The sequence below is a fragment of the Melopsittacus undulatus genome, chromosome Z, assembly GCF_012275295.1.
Source record: "Melopsittacus undulatus isolate bMelUnd1 chromosome Z, bMelUnd1.mat.Z, whole genome shotgun sequence".
Lineage (NCBI taxonomy): Eukaryota > Metazoa > Chordata > Aves > Psittaciformes > Psittaculidae > Melopsittacus > Melopsittacus undulatus.
The window spans coordinates 24777887-24803173 of record NC_047557.1 but is presented as its reverse complement, the minus strand read 5'-3'; the positions used below and the strand labels follow the sequence as shown (position 1 = coordinate 24803173).

At 38.6% G+C, this 25287-nt stretch overlaps 1 protein-coding gene across 3 annotated transcripts in view; it reads right to left on the bottom strand.

Moving 5' to 3' along the window:
- The window catches only part of LHFPL2 (LHFPL tetraspan subfamily member 2), a 126033-nt gene that overhangs the window by 45913 nt on the left and 54833 nt on the right, over positions 1 to 25287 (bottom strand). For all 3 annotated transcript variants that reach the window (XM_034072763.1, XM_034072761.1, XM_034072764.1), the window contains one exon: positions 14708 to 14760. The gene's annotated coding sequence lies outside the window, so the exon portion shown is untranslated. The remainder of the gene's footprint in view (positions 1 to 14707; positions 14761 to 25287) is intronic.

The following is a 25287-nucleotide window of genomic DNA, read 5'->3' as shown; positions in this document are numbered from 1 at the left end:
CATGCCAGACTACTGTGTATCAGATTTTGCTGAATGAAAAGCAAGAGACTGTTACAAAAGTGCTTTTCATCTCTTAATGGTTATTTCTTTGTGCCAGTGTACTAGGATCCACATACATGAATTCCAACATGTCTTCTTTGTTGTGTACTTCCACTAATGAGAAAACTCCCATTTCTTTTCCTTTCAGAGAAAAATAAGTATTTATGTATTTCCTGGACAAGTTACAGTCGCATTGGCATGACATTCCACCCACAATGAACTGGAACAAGTGAAAACTACATAACTTTAGATGAAGCTAAATTTTTTGCCATTCTATCCTAACTCCCCTTCCAAATAAATTTAAAAAGTAGTATCAGTTAGAAAACAACATTGGCCAGGCTGTTGTTAATAACTGTTATTCTGCTGGATTATTTCAACACCATTCAAATACCAATCAAGATGTAAGTATAAACATTATTTAAATCAGAAACAAAGAGGGAAGGCAACACAAACATACTTACACATTTTACAATTCACCTTTTCTGAATATCCTCAAAATTGTTACTTAGTTTTTTAAAAGCAACTCCCACAAATAAATTGCCTTTCAATGTTCGCACAAACCTTTGTAAATCCTAACCATCATCTGAAGTATATAGTGCTATTCTGGCAATGACCAAAACAGTTTAAATCAGTAAAGGAACAAAAAAAAAAAGAAAAACCTTTCTCCTGTCTAACATTGGAAGTATTACAAGTTTCTCTCAGGTTGCACCCACTAGGAAGAAATTCCACTTCAGCAATGGATTAAGTAGGTGAACTAACAGGTTTCTGTGACATCCCATTTTAATGATGCTCCACATGTTAAGCAGCTTGTAACTTATTAAGGAAAACAAAAAGGCCCCAAAGTAAATTATTTCCACAAGGCAGATCTAAGCAAGCATGAATTTAAGGGTTCAATGGAATTGAATGCAGTAAGGGAAACAAAAACCAAACGATGAGCATCTAGAGTATGCTGTTATTTGCTAAAATAAATAAGATTGTGCTCTGGTTGCGTTCTTTCAAACATCCCGATCTGGCCACAGCAAATGGGAGAAAAGTGATGCTATCTTCATGGCACCCACATCCTCAAAGCCAGACAGTCATCACCTAGGTGTCAGCAAGCCCTTGCACAAGTTTTCTGAAATTACTGCTTCCCACCAAGATCTGTAAGTGGCTCCTTTTAACATCTGTTAATCTAATTGGTTCCTATGAGCCTGTAACAATTAAACCTGTTGTTGCAAGGAGCAACGGGGAAAGGGGATTTTATATCTCCTCAGCTGGCCTGTTAGCAGAACAAATGGACTGCATCTGGCTCAATGGCTTTCACCAAAATCCAGTTATTAAGCTGCGAGAACAAGCCTTAAATGAAGCTGGTGGCCTCAGCAACTGGGCTGAGCTCAAAGCACTTATTAGCTGCTCTGTCACAACCATGATCATAATAAGGAGGGGCCAAAGGCGTCATGATTCCTCTAGCCAGTAAATTTAACAATCTTGAGAGAAGGTATGACTACAGCCACGGCAAATGTGGACTGAGTCACTCATACAAAGTGAAAAGGAATTTCTGCACAATGCATTTCAAAGTTGGCAATTTTCAGTTGGCCTGTATTAAGAAGGAAAAAGCTGGAATCAAAGTCACTGTTTAGATTCAAAATATTTTTACAAAAGTGGAAGTATTGCAACAGCTGATCAAACTCAGCTTTACTTATGCAAAATACTTCAGTGGATTTGAATTAGAAGTATTCTTTTTCCCCCAAAAAAGGAAAACTGGAAATGAAACAAAGTGATACCCAGCCCAGTATTGGTCCTGGTCCCATTTCCACAAACATTGACATCTCTCTTTCTGTGTACCCAATGAGATTCTCACTTTCAGAAGGAATTCTCATATATTTAAGCAATGTGCATAAGAGTTTGCAGAGCAGGAGCTCTAGCTCATCAGCATCAAGCACAAGGAACTAACACTTCGTTATAAGTTTTGTAGATCTCTTAAGCCTGAGCATCTCCTAGCCTAAGAAAGCAAGTGAACGCTGCAGTTTTCTTCCAGTGCACCACATCAATCTCTCATACAGCTAATTTCTTGTCATTTCTACAGCCTAGTTTTAAAATGATTTAATGAAACACTTTTGGAAGTATTTTTCCTCTGTGGTCTCTTTTATGCTTTCTACCCCAACATTATGCTACCTTAGCACCTGGACACAAGCCTGTACTGAGGTCAGTACTGTACTGGTCAACACCATGACCCTTGGAAGCTCCTAAGAAACTCTTGCAATACTCAAGTAGAGTAATGTGCCTCACACTTTGACACCTGAGAGTTTACTAGCTCCCATTTTAGGATGTGGGAAGAACAAGATTAATATACCTTAAGGGAGCCAGGCAGGAAACTTTCAATGCTTAGGGGTTTTTAAGAACACTCTAGCCACTGGTTTTTATTTTTTAAACTTTTTTTTTCTGCTATACTTATCTTTCTTAATCTTCTCCTATAATTTTCACCAACCTTTGTAAAATTCCACAAACTCAACTTTTGAAACAGAAATGTTTCTAACAAGCAGATAGATTGAGATTTTGGTACCCCTAAGTGAACGCAGAAACTTTTCACTCTTCCAGGGTATCATTGAAGAAGGCCTATGTACCTGAAATTGATCTTTTCCTCTTTCTGGATGTTTCCTTAGACCATCACAATTACAGACACCGATCGCTACATTCCCTAATGTCCACCAAGAATTCATCACTTAAATAGTTTCTTTTCTCTGATGTCTCCAAAACAGTTCAAATATGTTAATTACATTTTATAAACATTGTGAGTCAAACTCAGTCAACATTAGAAAGTTACTCATGGTATGTAAAACTATTTGACGCTCTAAACATGTAAATTTATTAAAATAAAACAGGTAAAATTATTGAAAGTGTGCCAGTGTAACCAGGTTTTTTTAAAGGCTACTCAAATACCTGGAAACATACAAGATTCCCAGCAGGCTTTCCGTAGATATAAAATTCTGAGCTGCACCTCCAGGCACATCTGAAAACAGCTCTAAGGAGCTATTCCCATCTTTGGCCTCAGAAACAGCTTTAAGTTACAGCCTTGCTAGACCATAGAGTCATAGAATCATAGAATAGTTAGGGTTGGAAAGGATCTTAAGATCATTTAGTTCCAACCCCCCTGCCATGGGCAGGGACATCTCACACTAAACCATATCACCCAAGGCTTCATCCAACCTGGCCTTGAACACGGTCAGAGATGAAGCATTCACAACCTCCCTGGGCAGCCCATTCCAGTGCCTCACCACCCTAACAGGAAAGAATTTCCTCCTTATATCCAATCTAAACTTCCCCTGTTTAAGTTTCAACCCATTACCCCTTGTCCTATCACTACAGTCCCTAATGAATAGTCCCTCACCAGCATCCCTGTAGGCCCCCTTCAGATACTGGAAGGCTGCTATGAGGTCTCCATGCAGCCTTCTCTTCTCCAGGCTGAACAGCCCCAACTTTCTCAGCCTGTGTTCATATGGAAGATGCTCCAGTCCCCTGATCATCCTCGTGGCCCTCCTCTGGACTTGTTCTAACAGTTCCATGTCTTTTTTATGTTGAGGACACCAGAACTACACACAATACTCCAAATGGGGTCGCACAAAAACAGAGTAGAGGGGCAGGATCACCTCCTTCCACCTGCTGGTCATGCTCCTTTTGATGCAGCCCAGGATACGGTTGGCTTTCTGGGCTGTGAGTGCACACTGCAGCTGGCTCATGTTCATTTTCTCATTGACTAACACCCCCAAGTCCTTCTCTGCAGGACTGCCATGAGTTTCCTTTTTACCCAACCTGTAGCTGTGCCTGGCATTGCTCTGACCCAGGTGTAGGACCTTACACTTGGCATGGTTTAACTTCATGAGGTTGGCATCAGCCCATATCACAAGCGTGTCAAGGTCCCTCTGGATGGCATTCCTTCCCTCCAGCGTATCAACAGAACCACACAGCTTGGTGTCATCGGCAAACTTGCTGAGGGCACACTCAATCCCACTGTCCACATCAGCAACAAAGATGTTAAACAAGACCGGTCCCAACACCAATCCCTGAGGGACACCACTCGTTACTGGTCTCCAGCCAGACACTGAACTGTTGACCACAACTCTTTGAGTGTGGCCATCCAGCCAGTTCTTTATCCACCGAGTGGTCCACCTATCAAATTGATGACACTCCAATTTAGAGACAAGGATGTCATGTGGGACAGTGTCAAACGCTTTGCACAAGTCCAGGTAGATGACATCAACTGCTTCACCCCTGTCCATCAGTTCTCTAGCCCCATCATAGAAGGCCACCAAATTGGTCAGGCAGGATTTCCCCCTAGTGAAGCCATGCTGGCTGTCACCAAGCACCTTGTTGTTTTTCATGTGCCTTAGCATGCCTTTCAGGAGAAGCTGCTCCCAGATTTTGCCAGGCACAGAGGTAAGACTGACTGGTCTGTACTTCCCTTGGTCATCCATTTTCCCCTTCTTGAAAATGGAGGTTATATTTCCCTTTTTCCAGTCATTGGGAACTTCACCTGACTGCCATGATTTTTCAAATATGATGGCCAGTGGCTTTGCAACTTCATTCGCCAGCTCCTTCAGGACCCGCGGATGGATTTCTTCAGGTTCCATGGACTTGTGTACGTTCAGGTTCTTAAAAGGGTCTCGAACCAGATCCTCTCGTACAGTTGGCCCAAGGTCTAGATTTTCACAGTCCCTGCGTCTGCCTTCCAAGACTCGGGTGCTGCGGTCAGAGCCTTTGCCAGTGAAGACCGAGGCAAAGAAGCCATTCAGAACCTCAGCCTTCTCCAAGTCCTGTGTAGCCAGTTCTTCCGAAAGTTTCCGGAGGGGGCCTACATTGTCCTTAGTCTGTTTTTTTAGCCGCTACATACCTATAAAATCCCTTCCTATTATCGTTAACATCCCTTGCCAAGGTTAGCTCCAATTGGGCCTTAGCTTTCCTAACTTGGTCCCTAACTACCCTGACAACATCCCTGTATTCATCCCAGGCCACCTGTCCTTGCTTCCACCTTTTATAAGCCTCTTTTTTCCTGTGAAATTTTCTCAGCAGCTCCTTATCCATCCAAGGAGGTCTCCTGGCCCTCCTGCTGCACTTCCTTCTAGTTGGGATGCAACACTCCTGAGCTTGTAGCAGGTGATCCTTGAATATCAACCAACAGTCTTGGGCCCCCTTGCCCTCTAGGGCTATATCCCATGGAACCTCGCTAAGCAGGCTCCTGAAGAGGCTAAAGTCTGCTCTGTTGAAGTCCAGGGCAGTGAGCTTGCTGCACGCTCTTCTCACTGTCCTGAGGACCTCAAATTCAACCATCTCGTGATCACTGCATCCAAGACTTCCCTGGAGAGTCACATTTCCAACGACCCCTTCCCTGTTGGTGAGCATGAGGTCAAGCAGGGCACCTCTTCTCATTGGCTCCTCTCTTACTTCCACACAATCGAGAAACCTCCTGGATTGCTTGTGCCGGGCCGTACCGTTGCCCCAACAGATGTCAGGGTGGTTGAAGTCCCCCATGAGAACAAGGGCCTGCGAGTGTGAGGCTTTTCCTATTTGTCTGTAGAGTTCTTCATCCAGAGGTTCCTCTTGATCAGGCAGTCTGTAACATATCCCCACAGTAATGTGTCCCATCACCGATTTCCCCTTAACCCTGACCCACAAACTTTCTGTTAACTGATCACCTGTCCCCAGACAGAGTTCCATACTCTCCAGCCTATCCCTAACATAAAGGGCAACTCCCCCTCCCCTCCTACCAGGCCTGTCTTTTCTAAAGAGCCTGTATACCTTCCATTCCAACACTCCAGTCAAAGGAGCCATCCCACCATGTTTCAGTGATGCCTATTATATCATAGCCCTGTAGATGTGCCCACATCTCTAATTCCTCTTGTTTATTCCCCATTCTACGGGCATTTGTATAGAGGCATCTGATCCTAGCTCCAAATGAAGCCGGCTCAGTGGCTGGAGCAGCTAGAATATCACTACATTGCTCTGAGCATTTATTATAGGTGCTGGCAACTGACTGGGTGTGTTGGGATGGAATGATGCTCCCCTCCCCCAACACAACTAAGTTTAAAGCATCCTTGACAAGTCTGGCAAGCCTCCCAGCAAAACCACTCTTCCCTTTCTTTATCAGAGCAGCTCCACCAGACCCCAGTAGGCCTGGCCTACAAATGTGGGCTCCATGTCCAAGACACCCAAACCCTTGACTATGACACCACCCTTTTAACCATTTATTAACCTGTCTAATCCTCCTAACCAATCATCTCATAAAATGTCATTTCACATCATTTCAGGTTAATAAAGCAAATAATCTCTAGCACCTGCAATGTTTTAAGAAGTGTATTTCCTCTAAGCTTTTATTCACTTCATTTTCATTCTGCTCATCCTAGAGTGAACTCCTCCATAGCACAGCCAAGATGGAAGAGAAAGATCTTCATTCACCCTGAATACCTCCTTCCCCACTAGCACTTTATATACATCTACAGTAGCTCGTAAAAATGATAGGTGAGCTCCTATAGGCACAGCCGTTAATGCAGACCACTGTGAGAGTGTCGGAATATCAGCTAGACATGAATGCAAACAAGCCACAATCACACCTAGAACAACACAGCAATCTTTCAGACTGTCACAAAATGTTAAAAATTATGATTTTGCACTGCTAATCGTAATTCTCATCTCACGTTGTTAGTTGAATGCCCCCTAAAACAGCTGCGATTATTTATTTTTTAATCATTTGCTGAAAGTAGCTCAAATTAAAGTGTGCTATTACTGTTCACTGATTCCCTTTAATAAGAAGGAACAGATTGATGACTAAAAGAAATAAAACTAAAAGGGATAAGGACTTTCCAAGCAGAGTAATGGCATTTGGTTGATCTCTTTTTTATTAACTCAGATATTGCACATGTAGACTAAGCAACGTCCACCTATATACACAAGCATTAGTAAACTAGCAGAATCTCTGAGGTGGTGTCCCTCCAAGTACCTGAAAAACAACTGTCAAAACCCCAAAATCAGTAACAAAGAAAACCAACTTGATAACCAGCTATCAGAGGACAGACTAGTGCGAATTCCAAGGAGGCAGAACTAGAAAATCTTCAGTTGCATTAAATAAGTTGTCTTGATGTACGTGCATGCAAGAGTACTTTATTATTATACTCCTAATGGATTTGACAGATTCAGGAAGAGATATGAATGGTATCCCATCTCCAGAGAGAAATATGGTCAATGCAATCTGGAAAACTAGTTGAATTTCAAGGGATGTTTTCAACCTCCCTGATAGAGAAATTCTTTCTGTTCTTCTCAATTTTTCCAATACACACACAAAAAAGAATTATCTGCGGGAAAGGATTTTGTGTTCATTTAATAAAATCTACAAATCTTTAGAGACTATAAACTTTTTTATTTTTCTACTGCATTAAATTTTACTCCCCAAAGAATTTTTATGAAAATATTTATTAAAGAGATAGATTTAAAAATTATCTAATAAAGGACTACTGCAACTTCCTATCAACTAGACAGAAAAAAAAAGTGTGCTATAGAGTGCAGAATGAAAGAAAATAATCAGCCTAAATTCGATATAGTGATTTTTTTTTAATTACTGCACTATTTCATTTTGTCAGGAAATTTAACTGTTTCACCAGATTACCATTCTAATACTTCAGAACAATAAGATATTAATTTGTAATATATTTTCCATGGGAATCCTCTTGTATTTTAAGAGTTATGTATAGCACAAGGTGACATGTACCTTTGGGTCAGATATGTTACCTTACCTCCTCCCATCCATTCCTCTCATTTATTCTACTGCACTGAAAGTCAGTAATACTCTCTCACTGTTGTTTACTCTTTGTTCTAAGCCCTCCTGCATTACCTTGCAGGCAGCTGTGATTACTGGACTGAGGGAAGCACTGCTTCTATGGAGAACAGTAGCAGCAGGAGCAGATTAAAGGACTTAGGTGTCAAGGATTCCTGACTTCATGTATCAGTAGATGACCTTTATTAAATTCCATCTCTATTGACCTCATGTTGTTCTAAAAAAACAGTGAAGTAGGAATTTTGGTGTTCCCTGGTATTCATAAGAAGTTCAGCTTAGTAACATTTGCTCACCAAGCCACCCAGTTCTCAGTTCGTAACTCTCATTGAATACCCTTTCTGAATAAAATCAATATTGTTTTCTTATGCTTCAGTTCCACAATGTATTTAGACACGTGGGTTTGAGCAGCCTTCAACAGGTTACTTGCAAGCTTGCTTAGAGTCCCTAATACCTCTTTGAAAAAGTAATCCAACAGCTTTAATAGCTTAAGCTAGAGAGGGCCAGAATAATATTAGAGGAGAAATCCTCTGTGGGACAGAGAAAAAGGGTAAGTCAGTCTCAAGAAATGAAAGAAGAGCTATTTCTTTCAAGCAGTTCTGTTCTATTTGAACACAAAGTACTTGGCTCTACTATTGAGCTCTGCGCACTTCTCTATTTTGTGCATAAGGTAACCCTAATCACAGGCAGGGTAGAAGGCAGGTTTCAAAAATAATATTCGTGATTCCTGACAATCAGTCCTTCACAATCTATATATATAGATTTCTTCTTTCACCGACAGTTTATTTTTAAGAATATATGTTTTCCAGAGTTTATGATGGTCTTTTCTAAGAAATTATTTATATGTGCAGGCCAACACATCTGCTTATCTTCAGAAATATCTAGAACACAATATTCACAGATCCTCCATCTCACAGATCCTGCACTTCTGAAATAAGTCAGTGTGCTGTATGTAGTAGAAAGAAGGGGGAAAGAACAAAGGTAAAACACAGTCTATTTAGCACATCTGAAAACAAGCTCCAGCTCTTTCTAGTTCCAACAGCTGCCTATAATGGAAAAAATAAAGATCGGCTGTTGCCAAAAAAGTGGGCAGTAAGAAATAACAGATGTTAAATTTCAGCAACATCACTGACTAGGTCAGTTGTATGGATGGTTTCAGGGCTGGGATCCCCATTAGGCTGCAGTCTTCTCGTAGGAATGCTTAATTTTTGAGCTGCCCCTTGCTTAGCTGAACTCACTCAGCAACCTCACCCATGAATGTAATCAACAGGAAATATTCACATCCCCACAGGCATGTAGGCTGTATGTAAAAACTCCTCAATTAAAATTAGTCACTACATTTTCCAATATCATTTTAACATTTCACTTCTTTCTTTTTCCATCTGCTCACCCTTCTGTTTCGTGGACACTTAGGACAAGTAGGGAAGAAGAGAGGTCCTTCAACACTAGATCTTATTACATGAGGCTCACAATGAAAGTAAGAAAGATCAAAGAAACAATCTAATCTGGTGTATACATTTAAAAATAAAGGGCAGTGGATAAAAATACCCTTAAAAGAGCCAACTCCAATTACAGAAATAATTTTCAAAGAAGAATAAAGATTTCTGAGGGAGTTTAAAGGAGAAATTATGAATACAATGTCTGTAGGATATATCACATCAAGAGTAGCTTCTGTCAGATCAATCTGCAAGATTAACTGGATTTCAATGTAAATTCAAATTAAATAAAATCAAAGTTACATTTAGGCATTAGAAATATGTCTTGAAATTGTAATGTGGATCACAAAAATGATTGCTATGTTAGAAATTATAAGCTATGTTAGAAAAAAATACTCCCAGTGAAGTATATTTAACATCAGCAACTAACATTAGCAGAATTAAAGTTGGGCTGGCACATCCATTGCAAGACATTCTTCTGCTACATTCAAAATCTGGCTGCAAAATGCAACTCTTAATAAGCCTAGTTTTTCATGCTATATCTCATCTGGTGTATTTATTACCTGTTGCTGAAAGAAACAATACCACTCTCCCCACCTACTTCCAGGTGCTTATTCCTTCTTTGTCCTTATGTTAAAACTAGTAACTTCTCAGCCATGGGACAAGCCAGGCCAGTGTATTTTTCTGATGTAGTTTTCCTTCCCAGGCAGTCAGTTTTTTTATTGAATCAGCTGCTTATCTTAAACTCATCTTGGGGCTGGGGGCTAATGTCAGAGAAGCGAGTAAGTCAAAGCTGTACTGTCCCTTTTGGCATCATCCTCAGTTGCACCAGACCAAAAGCAATATTAAGCCCTGGTCTGACTAGTATTACTAGCTTTCTTCTTGCAGAATTAATATTGAAGTGCCTCAAGACTTCATGTTGAACAGTGAGTCCCTGGTATTTAACATCACCACATGAGAGAAACTCTCCAAGTAAAAATAGTAATGCTGTAGCAACAGAAAGACACCACAAGCACCAAAGCACAGTGAGCTGATCTTAGGAGCAGTATCTGGACAAAAGGCTTTGTGATCTAAACAGACAAAAAGAGTGAGAAATTAATTAACTTTCTTAATATCTTAGCAGATTGATAACAGAGGCAGAAATCAAATGCAAGAGTCAGGACAGGCAGCTCTATCCATTAAACCACTCCTTCCTGTGGCTGCAGATGCTGTTTACTTTCTGTTTGTGGCATGGCATCTCCATGTCAAGAACTGCACTTGGTTCCAGAAATAACAAAATTAAAATTAGCCATTGTATTTGTTGCTCCATAAGCAAATTAACAGTTCAGTGTGGTTTACAGCATCTGAAAGTTCCCATTGCCTTCCCAAGCAAGGAACTCTAACCCTTATTATTTTCCTGACTTGGTAACTCATTCTGTTTTCCCTCTGAAAATAGACAAAAGGAAAGAAAGTGAAAAAATGTCCACTGCTATTTTTGTTTCTCTTAAATGTATGTGGGGTGCAATTTTGAATTAGTGTTTTAAAATCATCTTACAGTTCTCCACAGAACTAGTAAAAAAACAGATACATTATATGGAAAATAAAATAAAGAAAAAAAAACAGAAACAGAAAAGAGAGTACTCATAGAGGAAAATTACAAATTTTCATTACAAATACATAAATTACAAATTTACATTACAAATACATAACTTCCTATCTACTCTGGCTGCTAACAAAAACTAGTAAAACCAGCAACACTAGCTACAGCTCTATTTTGGCTTCCAGAAGTAAAAAACCTTCCCTGCCTATGTGTTGTTATGTGCTGATATAAACAAAACCATACACCCGAAATCAAACATAAAACCCAAAAAATCAACTCCCTGTCCCCATCTATAGTCTGCTGTGAACCACATGAAATTAACACTCGGGGACCTTTTAGTCACCTCAAAACTATTACCAATTTTTCTATTTCAGGCTTAAAATATGTCAGGGCTTTTTCAGGAACATAAAACGTAATTCCTGAAGTCACAAAGTTCAGCACATAGAGAAGATGACAGCTAGAACACCCTGAGCAAAAAAAAGCCTTCCTCTCTCTATGGGTTGTCACGCCATGAAAAAAGATCTGCAGAAAGACACTCTATTTGCTTTTTCTCACCTTGGTTTTTCCCAGTAGTTCCTAAGGGCAGAAGCACAACCCTTATCCTCCAGTGCCAACCAGGACCCTACACATGAAAGCTAGGTAAGTATTATTGCCTGTAGTGGAACCAGACTGGCTGGTCAAAATGTTTATTTTCATGTAACACAATATTTGTCACATCAGCTGGCAGGTTCTAGAGTAAGCTGGGATACCAAAAGTCCATGGTCCAAGAACTGCACCTTATATACTGAACTCTGGCAAAAACCTAGCAAGTGGCTAATATTTTGCAAATGGGATCAAACCTCCAGATCTTCACTGACTACCCTTATTATCAATACCAGCTTCACCAGATTAACATTATCCAACCACATTAACACTTGCTGCCTTCCAGAGATGTCCAATACCAACACCTAGTGCAGCATCTGACCTTTACTGCACATCTCACTGATACATGGATCACCATCAGCTGCGATGTGCAGGTTCACAAAGGAACTTAGCACCCCTGCACGAAACAATCAATTCTTGATTATTTTATTTTTACATATCATAATTGGTGTTTTGCTGCCTAATAGAATCTTGGAATCTATCTATCATGTTTATTAGAAAGTCATTATAAACCTGCATCCTACTCATATTGCAACAAAAGAGGCATGCCTACAAGTCAGGAAGTATGTGAATGCTCTTACAATTAAATTGAAACCTTAGGAAGAAAAAAAAAAAAAAGACCAAAATACCAAAGATTCATGAGGAGTACATCAGAAGATAATTTTACCCTTACATTTTTTTCTCAGTTGTTTATTTTTTCCTTTCAGTTAAAATTTTATTAATTATTTCATTGCAACTGAAGTGAACATTTTTATTAAATTAAGTGTTTAGCTATTTTCAAATATTTCCCCAAGACAACTTTTGCAATGCCTATGAAGAAAAATCAGGCATCTAGGCCTTTGCTGTGCTCATTAGAACATCTGGAGACAAACTATATTATTTTCAAACTATTATGACAGCAAAGTTGTAATTCCAATTTTCTTTCTACATATTATATCTATACATAGCTAATCTTATTAACTTTTCAATTTTACCATTACCACTGCACTCAGTCCTCTACGTTGGTTTCCCACCTACTGCTGCTGACAGTTGCTGAAGTCACTGTTTACACTAGCTTCACATTCTTAAAGCATTTGCTAGTGTTTTTGTTATGATGCCGATCATTATAGGGCTCCCCTCTTAACTGGTCCAAGGCACATCACTATAAGAGGTCTCTACACTATTCAAAACCCAATTTTTAATCAATAAGAAGTCTCTTTTTTAACTAGCAGCTTCTTAAAGCATCAAACTTGAAAGTATAAATTCCTATATTCATTGTTAGATAAAGTTTATAAACTCTCTATGATGCACCAGTGTCAGACAAAGTATCATGCACTCCACAGTTCAGTTATCAGCCCTAGCAACTGCTGTCAGTTTGGTACAACATCTCACTATAATCTGTACTATGAGGAGCAAGGTTCTGGTTTAAAAAAAGCTGGTACATCAGATTTTCCCCTGATCAAGAAAACCCTTAGACACCTCCTTAGTTTCTAAACAAATAGCATTTTAACTGCATTTCAACAGCAATTATGCATATCTGATGATTCTCTGGTGAATCAGAGCCTCGGATCAGAACATCCAACTTGCCACCATACTAATCATAGAATAACAAGTGTCACCACTCTATAAAGAAGGAGGTTATTTCATTTTGAAGTCATGCAGTTAAATGTCAGTAAAAAATCTAGAAGCTGCTTCTCATGAATTACTAAGTTGTTTGTAAGACTATTAAACACATATGAGTCACCAACAATCAGAAACCATAGCAAGTTTTAGAGCTACTTTTAAAAAAACTTTTAAAATAAGAAAAAAATTAAATTTCCTTTAAAAAATTGGTATGTTTAACTTGACAGAAGGACATCTTTTATTTGAGAATGTTTGGGACAAGCAACACCAGGCATATGGTTTTATCAGACCCTATACGTGAAGAGGCACAGAGAAAACTTGTCCATTACCACTTGCAAAGAAATTTTACAAAAAATAGCTTCAGGTTTTGTGGGATCACATAATGCATGCACTAGAGTGGTAGCTGTTAGGTTAACACATCTGTTTCAACAAGGTGGCACACTTGTATATTGTGGAACATCTAATTTACACAGAGCATGAATACATGTGTCAAGTTGGTACATAGGTAAATTAAACCACATAAATCTATATACATGTAGGTATTTCAGCAAGGACAAAACTGGTTAATGAGGCTCAATGTAATTTGGATTCCTTCCTGCACAGTTCTTCATGATCCTGACATTTAACATGGCTCCTATTAAGTCCACAGTTAAGGGCAAGGGCAAAACATGGATTTTTTTCTATGGGAACCTGAATGTTGTTTGGGTGACTGAAAACGTCCTAAATAACAGAACACATTCAAAGTGGGCAAGGACCTGTAATGTTTATTCTGGAGTACTAGATGAATCAACATAAATACCAGAAAATGTACCTCTTATTTTTGAGGACTCTTGAATGCTCTGGCAAACTCAGAAGTTGGAAAGTACAAGTTTCATTCTTACCAAGGAGCAGGAATAAGGTGGATGGTAAGTGCACAGGAACTATCAATTCATTCCACTTGTGCTCTGATGATACATGAATAAGCAGTTTAATCTTGAGAATTGTCAGAGGGTGGAGCATGGGAGCATGATGGTAGGTAAACAGTAGGCAAAAAGAAACTATCCATAATTAAATGACAAATTCACTTTAAATTCACTTATTCACTTTTTCTTGTAGCATACAAACAGAAATAGAAAGGAGATAGTAAATACAGAACTACATGAAGGTATATGTTCAAAACTGATAAATTCCTTGACAGTTTTAACTGAACAGTATTTCTAGAAATTCAGAGCTACACAAATGTAATTTTCAGAGGTCATTAAAGCAAATAAAACCAAGGCAGGAAGTTCTCACTGCAGTGCATTTAGTTCTTATTTTTGTAGGCTATTGCTTCAACAAGTATAGATTCAACTAGTTCTGCTTGAAATACTTAAAAGTTCAGTATTTTTTTAAGTCAAGCTGATGGGAGAAGGTTTCCCTTATCAAAAGCAGTCACTAAGGCAACCTCCTCTTCACCTTCTTACAATCTTTGCTTAAAAAACTCATACAAATGCTCTAAGAGGAACTTGGCACCTAGATGAAAATATTCAAAAGTTATAATCTACTCCACACCTTCCATCACTCAAGCAGCAGTCAGACTTCAGAGAGCATGTGAAAATACCAGATATTATAACCTGAATTTCATTTACTCACCACTGTTCCAAGTCCTTAGGTCTTGGTCAACTAATTCAGATGCTTGGCAATACCTAGAGAAATAATTGAAATAAAATGTAAGAAATGTACAGAGTGAAAAAAAAATAAAGCAGTATTTATGATGAATATTGGTGGGAGGAATGGTACAACTCTGCTAGTGCACATTAGTAATATTTCACTAAAAGGGCACTTCTGCTTTGCTAGAAATGCAGAATTCTAGGCATCACTCCAATCACTAAGGAGCAAACAAAAATAAGAACATACCCTGGCCTTCAGGAGATCAGAATTTGGCCTCTTCAGGGATCTGCTCGGTAGAGTATCATGGCAAAAAAGCCCCGGAGGGACAAGGAGCCCAAGAAAGAGGGATAATATTCAAGGATCACCTCCTCCAAGCTCAGAAGTGATGCATCCTGACAAAGAGGAAGTCAGGCAGAAACTTCACTCCGCTCTCCTGAGACCCCACCTGGAGTACTACATCCAGCTTCGGGGCCCCAAACATAAGGGCGTAGACCTGTTGGAGCAAATTCTGAGAAGGGATATGAAGATAATAAAAGGGATGGAGCTCTCCCGTAGAGATAGGCTGAGAGAGCTGGGGTTGTTCAGCCTGGCGAAAGCTCTGGGAAGGCCTTAGAGCAGCCTTCCAGTACCTACAAGGGTTCTACTAGGAAGCTGGAGAGCGATTTTTTACAGGACAAGGGAGAACGGCTTTAAACTAAAAGAAGGGAGATTTTAGATTAGATTTTTAGAAAAAAATCTTCACAAGAAGGGTGGTGAGGCACTAGCACAGGTTGCCCAGAGAAACTGTGGTTGCCCCATCCCTGGCAGTGTTCAAGGTCAGGCTGGATGAGGCTTTGAGCATCCCGATCTAGTGAAGATGTACCTGCCCATGGCAGAGGGGTTGAAACTAGATGAGCTGTAAGATCCCTTCCAAACCAAACCATGCTATTATTCTGTGATTCTATGGAGGAGTAGCAATTAAACCACTAAGCATGCATGAAATTGCATCTTTTTCTATATTTTACTAATAAAGGATGCCAAGATTTGAAAATACAGTTACAATTATTTGTATATTCTATTCTGATTTATAACATTTTAAAATCAGATGTAACTTAGGAGAAACACCAAGAGTTCATAAACTGCTAGAATAAAAACCTAAACTACATAGAATGTTCACCCCACAAACTTATGTGGTATGAATGTTGCACCTCCAAACGCCTTCCACTGATCCACACACAGATTTTACGGAATTCAGCAAGGGCAGGCATGAAGTCCTGTACCTGAGATGGTCTAGTCTCTTGGACAGGCTGGGCACTGACTACCCAAGGCACAGCTCTCTGAACTGGAGCTGGGGGTCTGGGCAGACAGTGGGCTAAATAGGCAGCAGTTAGACCTGGCAGCAAGGAAGGCCAAGAATATCTTGGTGTATATCTTCAGATTAAGCTCTGCTAATAAATGATTATTTGCCTTTAGCCTACATTACAGGCATATACATCTGGAATAGCATATTCAGTTTTGGATCCCCACTACCAAAAGTAATCAAGTAAGGCAATAAAGGTAAGGTTGATACAGTCAAGTTGAACTACAGAATTCCACACAGTAATAAGTTGTGCATTTTTATACATACATCAGGACAGGATATATGAGGAAACTTCCCCTACATAAAAGAACAGTAGATTCTAAAAAGGAGCCACAATTTGGCCTTGGTGAGATGGTCTAACAACAGAAAAATCATAACAGAGCGTGCTGCGGAGGACAGAGGAAAACTCGGAGCACTGGAAATTCAAGCACAGTTTAAAATGGCCTCCAAGTTCCTGGCATATGGAGTATTCCTTCAGAAAAAAAAAAAAAACAACCCAACAAACCAAAAACCCAAAAATCAAATAAAAAACGACTGGACTAAGTAGCTGTGATTATTCCAATGTCCCTCTTCTGTCTCAGAAGCAGTCAACACAGCAATGAAAATACAGCAGTATTCTCAGGGATAGATACTACCTTTCCTGAACAAGAAAGGCCAAATTGGTTTTTTCAGACTCAAGCACCCAAAAAAACACGATCAATTCTAATTATGTGAAAACAATGGATTGCTCCAACAATTAGAATTAATTGGTGCTTTTAAAAAAAATTTCCTTGCCTCAAGTTTAGGCTCCCTAAGAAAGAAAAGAGGCTTGGGAAGGGTAAGACAGGATCAGCCCACATGCAGAAGGCTGTAGAAGAGTCTTCTCTCATAGATCCATTCACCTGCTAAAGGCACAGCAATGATCATCCTCACCCACACAAGAAATAACATACACCCAAAAAGGATACCAAGTATTATAGTAAAAAGAAAGGCTCCTTTTTTAAACCACATTTGTGAAAAAGCTATTAAGAAGAAACTCCACATGCTTTCCACTGCCCCATCACCACACAGTCAGCATGCACTTTCCTTATGCTGCAGTTGGCCAAAATGAAACCCAAATCCTCCCAAACAAATAAGAATGAGAAAAACACATGTATGCTCTTAATTTCTCTCTCAGGAGCTTTTTCTTACAAATTTTGCCGTAACTCAGATGGATTTCTAGAACAGTTGGCAAAAATACATCAAAATACATATCTTCATTTCTACTTTACTAGCTGCAAATTTGGCTGCTTCCCATGACCCCAAAGAAGAAAACATTACATTCTTATTTTTTAGCTCCTTTCTCACTTGCAAAGGAGAAGGGGTTTAGTACAATTCAGTGAGAAAATGTCTCTATACCAAGCCATTCATTTGAAGTTTTTTTATTTACAGTCAACAAGAGAAACAAATGGGCTGGACACTGTTAGAAAACAGTTGTTATAACAGTCCTGTTCACATACCCTGGCTTCATACACAAGAGGAATTGGGTATACTTGGGCTCCCCAGCAAAAATAATATTAAAAAAAAGAATACAGATATATCCGCTGTATCTTAAAATATCCCTTTCAAGTCGCTTTTTCTTCAGATATACTACTGTGTGATACTTCCGTGTATTATATAGCTGCAACTATCCGAATCAAAGAAATACTCAATTCAGGAAGGTTTGTATGACCAATTATGTTACTATGAATAGAAATAATGCATTCAATGGGTTCTTTGTATTTTGCTATCAGTGCAGAACAGTATAAAACAAAACAGTATAAAATAAAATTTAAAAAAACTATTTCACAGGCATCATTAGGGCTACCTTCAGAAATAACAGCAAAACAAGAAGGAGAAAGCATTTTCTTCAGGGGTACACTGCTAGCAGGATAAATAAAAATCCCCAAACTAAAGGAATTACAATGCTAAAGAGCATAAGAAACTAACAGCTTGAGATGTACAATAGATTTTTTAACATTTCTCAGCCTGATTAGTCTGTTTCACACAAACCTAGGAAAAAAAAATCCAATTTTCCTTTTTGCATTATCTACCTAACTTGTTCAATCCAGAAGATTATGCTACATACTTGTATGCATGTAATTTAAAGCAAATTCAAAAGTGCATACCATAGAGACCAACATAATTTGCAATGTATTTAAATAAGAACAAAAAATAAAAATTCACTTTTTTAAACTACAAGAAATACTTCACCCAAATGCACCTGCCCTGAAGTTTACACCTAATAAAAGCCAGATGTACTTCTAATACACTGCTGATCCCTGCTCTTAATGCCTGTTTTCCCACTGCACCACCTTAACCAAGAAAGTGGTACAGCATAGTTTTACACATCATTAAAATTTTTAAACCAAATATTACATTTTTATAATCCTGGTAATTCCCACAAAACTAAACAGAATAAATACAGAAGTATTTAAGAGACCTGCACTGTGAATAAAAGATCCCTCTTAGCCTGTTACCTAATGCAATAAGCACCTGAGTGATAAGTGAATCAAATTACTGCATTTCTTAACAAGTCAGGCATTACTAACTGAAGTAAAATCTATGCAGATTTATTTTTAGTAAAGTTATTTATTAAAATTAGTTTTGTCCTCTACAGTTAGTTTTTCCTAAGCATAAAACTTTATTGGAAGTGAGTAATACAGAAGATCAGCAAGGAGCCCAATCCAATGCTCACTGAAATCAGTGGGAAATCTTACCTTTTATTTTACCCATGAGGATAAAAGGACATGAACTGTTTACTTTAAAGGTGTAAACGCACTTAGAAAGTTCACTTTACAACATGTTTCTTGAGTCAAATCTGTGTGTCACAGGGACAATAAGGCAAAAGGCAAGTCACTCTCCCACAGCAGCACCATGAGTCACACCACAGCCTTTAGTCTTGCTCCCTATAACCCATCACCTCTGTCAGTCCAAGCAGCTGCCAAACCCAGCAGTTTTGCAGCATATGCAACAAGAACATCCACAGTCACTATAAAAGTTCCATCTCTCAATTTCATCCATAAAGCTGTTATCGGTGGCTGCAGCTTGACCAACACCAAGAGGAACCAGAAAAAAAGTAGCTCAAAAAGCAGCTTCATCTTGGGGCCAGCACTGCTCAGCTACCTGCTGCCTGGACATGGGTGGTGAGAGAAACAGGTCCCATGGCCAGCCCAGCAGCCATTGGGCAAATGCAGGCTCCAGTTCAATCCCACAGAAGCAGGGACTGTAACACGCACACTGGTAACACAGCTCCAACACAGACTGATGGCCCCAGGCTGGGCTGAAACGGGCTCCTGGGCCACCAGGCAAGAGTGTGGGCAGGACTCAGGGGAGGCTGAGGCCCCTTTGTGACCCAGGGGCCCAGAGGTTGGCTTGCTCATTAAATGCTCTAACTGGTAGCATCCTTCTCAGCAATACACTAGAATCACTCGACCAGCTCCGGCTATTCTTCCGAAATGTCAGTTGGCTTAATAAATAACAACTTCTGATGAGTATTACTAGCAGTAATGCTACATTACTCTGGGGGTGATCTGCCCCCAGATTACCACACACTGTGGCCTGCAAAATCCTAAATTTACAAATAAAGCTGTCTGCTGGCAGAAGTGGAATGGAAAGACTCCAAGGGAGAGCTCATTACCATCTCCCAAAGGCCTTGAGATGGCAAATGTGGAGTTTTGTTAAGACATAACCAATTAACGCAGTGTTTATTTGATCAGTAGACAGCTTGGGCTTGTTGCAAAAGGTTGCAGAGCTATCTCATTGTAACAGTGTGGAAAAAAAGACCTGCTATCTCATAGACTCACACACTTTTTAAATGAGCAGCTGCATTGTTTGTTTTGTTTTCAATCCAACACCTCTTTCTCAGGCCAAAGATACAGCTAGAGGATCATCCTAGTGACCCAAGATGTGATTATTACAAACCAGTGAAAGAATCATTAAGAAGTCCCAACTGCCGTATAAAATTCCTGAGTTTTACAGTACTCCTGCAACAGGACTGAATTGTGAACCTATTTGTTTTGTGGTTTCAACCTAAACAAAAAATTGCCTGAAGCACAAGCCTCCCCTCCACCCCAAGAAAAGCAGATTTGCTTTAACATTCAACTTGCTTTACCTTTAGGACAAGATATCTAACAAAGCAATCAAACACAGAACTAGGGGCTGTCTTACTACAACACAAACGAGCTGTTAAGAGTTCTCAAGACACAATTTCAGACTCCTCTGTGGTGACAGGAAAACAACATTGTATACCCTATATCAGCCTAATTTTTTGTGACTTCCTTACAGCTTTCATTTTCATAAATGCAATTTAAAAATAGACATTAAAAGTAGCTTATCAAATTAAAGCACCCACAGGTACTACCTGTGACCTTCCACAAGTCAAGAGGTGCTTTGAAATAGTGAAACATTTCAGTGATTCATGTAATGATTTTGCTGAATGACAAAATCTAGAGCATAAGCCATTCAATTTGACCTCAAAGCAAAGTTCCTTCTACAGAAAATGGTCTGTCTGCATATTATCCAACCAATAGGCCTATCATGCACTCAAGACCTTAACTCAAAGCTAAAATTACTCCCTAGAGCACACCGATTTATTTTCAGCTCTTCTCCAGTTTGTGTCTCAGAACTGATTTTCAGTCTTGTAAAAAACAAAAACCAAACCCTAAACTCAAGATAAAGGAAAATTATATGAAGATGAGACCTTCAGCAACATTTCATATGACTTTCTTGAGTGTTTCAGTAAAAGCATGTTACAGAAATTAAAATCTTTACTCAAGTCTTATCTGCCCAGTTTTCCCATTCTGGAGAACATCCTGCAGTTTCTACAGACATCTGAAAGTTCTGAGCCATCTCTATCCAGCCCACATTTCCAGCAAGAGCTTACAAGCTTACAAAGAGGCAGTCTCTTTTGATGCTAACCCAAGGAAGGGGAAATGAGCTAGATGCTGCTTGGTAAGAGTTAAAAATTATATTCAGTTTGCAGATGGAAGATTTAGTTAGCCCCGGGGATGGTGGGAATTGAACAGCAACAAAGAAATATATTAACTGTGGTTTTGTTTACCACAAATAGCTTTCCTTTGCCTTTGTAATTTTTGTCATTTTAAGCTTTCTCTGGAGCCAATTTGCTTAAACACTGCTATAGAGACAATCTTTTCATAATATGTCCTAGTAATACAAGATTATGAAAGACTGTATCCATGTATAGGTGTAAAAAGAAAGAGGAGAAACATATCTAAACATGTAAAGAACAGGGCAAAAACAGATCTCAGTTTCTGCTTTTCTTTTTAATTTTGAGATTATTATGAGGTAATTCTTTAAAAAGACATACTAATTGTTCCCATTACCATTTCTTATACAGACATACTTGCAAAGCTGAACTGGAGAGCCACAGGCCAACTTCAGTCTCAAATAATGGGTTTGCACAATAATCCAGGAAGGATTCAATTCAAATAGGAATGGTGGAGGGTAGAAGGATGTGGGAGGGTTGGGAGCAGATGGAGAAGGCTATCCCACTTTTTTTATCCCTCTTACCCAGCTGAGGCTAAAACTGATCTTCGTCAGTCCTTTCCAACCTGTAAAATTTCAACTACAAATAACTGAATATAAATTTTATTCAGACATGTTTTCCTTGAATATTCATTTTTAGCTTCCTGCTTGCTTTTCTTCTGTCACTAACCTTTACATTCCTAAAGGCATTACTCAATGTGCAAGGAAGTTTATGGTAACGTGGTAAAATGCCCCCCTAAAATGCTTTACTGAAACTCACAAGAGGATATTTACCTGACCCAAACTTTTAAGTTTGATGCAAAAACTTTAAAAATTATTTGATGTCTTCTCCTTTAGCTTTTCTCAACCATGGCAGTGGAGGAAGATTCCTTGCTTTCCTCATGTCTCCAATTGAGAAAGCAAGATGATGATACAAATTGGTTCACTTAATTTGAGTTTGGTTTATAACTTAAAAAAACCAAACCAACTAATGCACATTCTCATTAAACAATTATTTTCTAAATTAAATCAATGAATTTTAAAAAAATAAAGAAAAAACCTCTTACTTACAGTTCTGCTGGCAATCTCCACGAGATTCACAGTTTTAAAGTTTACTAGTAGCTTGAAATCCTAAAGAATGGTTATTTTAATATGTACCTATAATTTTGAGAAGAGGAAGACTTTCAGAACCATGTTATAACTGGTCTAGAACCTTTTAGGCAATACCTTTAACTAAATATCGGCATGATGAGTGCCAGTATAATCTTAAAATATACCAAAAAAAATATTAGCCCACAGGAAAGCTACCAATTGCTGAAGAATCCAGTGTAGTGAGGTCTTACATTAAGCACTACATAGAATTCTTATTATCCATATGCAAGCGGCAGGGGAAGTCATTCAAGCTGGATAAGGAACATGGAAGGAATACTGTACTGATCAAAGGAAAAGAGATAAGAAAAAAATATGACATCTTGCCTTCTTTAGCCTAGTAAAATGGTCACAAAATTATTATTGTTTCTTACAGTTACTGCAGGCAGCTAATTAGCAAGAAGAAAGAAGATATTTAAATTTAAAGTCAACACTGCAGCAGGAACAGAATAATTGTAAATAGACTCTGAATATACTTAAGATGCAGGTTCTAAACTGTCTGAAAGAGCAAGATTCTGCAACAGCCTTTCAATGACAAAAGCAGAAGCAAAAACCCTTTTTAGGTTTACACTGGAGGCTGATGACTTGACAAAACAGATTTCGTACAAGTGATTGCCCATAGGAATAAGGGAACAGTCTCCTTTACAAGGGTCTTCTCATCCAAAGGTCTGTATATTTTTGAATACACTAGGATGTCTTCCAGTCACCTCTAAGAACTATGCATTTAGTACCTTTAGAACACTTCAAACCCCACTGTTAAAACCACAGCATGCACTGTAAGTCCATTTAAAATACTCTCAAAATATTACACATTAAAAATTAAGTTTCTCATTTGAGATTTACCAGCCACATGCAGAACTACTGGCCGCATCCCATACTTTTGATTAGTAAAGGCAACAGACAACTGCATTTATTAAAAGTCTTTGTCAGTCACAAAATATCTACATCAGCTACATTCATGAAGTCAAGTTTAAAGAACATGAAGTACTTAGCCATTCATGTCACGCTAACAAAGGCTTAAAAAACAAGACACAGGAGCATAAAGATGTTTATTTTGAATGTTATTATCTCTTTCTTTCTTTCAAAAAGGGTATAAACAAATTAATATCCAGGAAAGAAGATTATTTTGAAACAAAACATGAAGAACTAAGGTCAAGCAGACCTCCCCAAAAACAAAGAAAAGAAAGAAATCTATCACTTCACAGAGCACGAGCAAAACAGCCTCAGGAAATCCATATGAAAGATTTCTTTTTTAAAGGATACATAAACTCTGCTATAAATTTTGCTCTCCAGCAGTTCAGCTAAGAGACAACACCTCTCTGGAACATAACAAACATTTCTGAAAGTTCCTTCTTTTCTCTCTATCTCTCAAAACATTGTATTTTGCTATTAGCAATGAACTTTTTAATTGGCATTGGCCATTTAATGAACATGCAAGGTGAGAAGCTAGAGAACAGCCAACAAAGCAGTGAGATGGAGGACTCCCATTCCTATTCCATGGAAGGCTGGAAAATGCATCACTACTAATCTCCTCATTCCCCAGTTCAAATTTAAGGGGTAGCTCTATTTTACAGAGACAAACTATCTGCAACTGAGTTCACAGCCCTCTTTATTTTCCAATATAATATGTAGGACCAACTTTAAAACTTCAAAGGGTGTATAAAAGCTTCCAAGGAACCACTATAAACCCTGAAACAATACATAACCTTGTTTGCTTAATCAAGTTTATCAAAATGTAACAAGCAATAAATTTGTTAGGTTGCAGATTCCTATTAGTAGACATTTTTCCAAGACCGATACATATATGAGAGAGAGCAATCACACTAGGAACAATAATCAGTAGCCCCATCTCCATGCGATTTCCTATCAGTTACAAAGAAATTAATTCCAAGAATGAGAATCTGACAATTCCTTAACTTTTGGTGACTGTCCCATGATTATCCAATGCCCTGATTGAAAATCATAGTTCTGTGAAGTATGAAGCTGTATAGTTCTAGAGAACCTAACTACTAACCTTTTCTCCATAAAGACTAGATTTTTGAAGTAGCTGTATGGACTATCTTTTTAAGTGAATTTCCAATGAAGGCTGAGGTTTAGAACACAACATGAGTAAGTTTTCTAACATAATTGCTTTCTTATGGTATTCCAGCAACTGAACATTGACTTGAAATCTCTTACAGGCAGAGCTGGCTGGTTTAAATCATTGCTTTTGAAAGCACACAGATTATATGCAGCTACTTTACTTCTCAATATCCTTTACAGCATCAAAAGAGCTCTCAAATAAAGGAAGAAAATTACACATATATACACAATCTCTCTTTCATATTCATACACATAGTATATCCCAGCTCAATTCAGGTGGTCCCCTGAGGTTTTGGCTCTCTAGAGAGTTAAATATCTGAAACAGATCCTTTTCTTGTTCATTTATTAGTCCTGTTTTCAAAGGACTGTTCAGAGAATGAAGCCTAAGAAAAAGTCAAATTCTCCATTCTATGCTCAACTAACAAAGCACCCAATCAGCTCCCACTGAGCTCCAGTTCATTTTGTGTCCACATGTAAGTGATTAAGTGTACATTGTTTGAAACTTAATTCCACATCTGTTCTTCTGTGGGACTTGGAAAACAGATGAATTTTTCTGACAATTGTTTGCAGAGTGGATAATCATAAGCATGTGTAATAGTATCCCAAAGTGCAAAGGGAAAACACCATGAGTCTAAAAAGCTTTTTTGCTGAATGTTTTTGTTTCTAAGTAAGATAAAAAAATAAGATGTTGTCAGATGGAAATCGTTAATAAATGCTTGAGAAGTCATCCACTATAACTAAAAAGGTGAAGCAAAATCCAGCTTTTCTTCCTAAAGATCACTATTTTGTGTCCCTGTACTTTACCAAGACTGACAAAATCTATTTTATGTTCTGCCAGGTAAATTTTGCAAAAGTGGCAAAATTCTGCAGAACTACAGCACAGAAAATACATGGTTTTGTCATAGATCTCTGAAATTGTGACAGAATATTCCAGGCAGTGACAGTATGAGAGTCATCATCTTTTGGACAGATCACACACAAAGATGTATTTTCTTTTGATCTCTGTAAA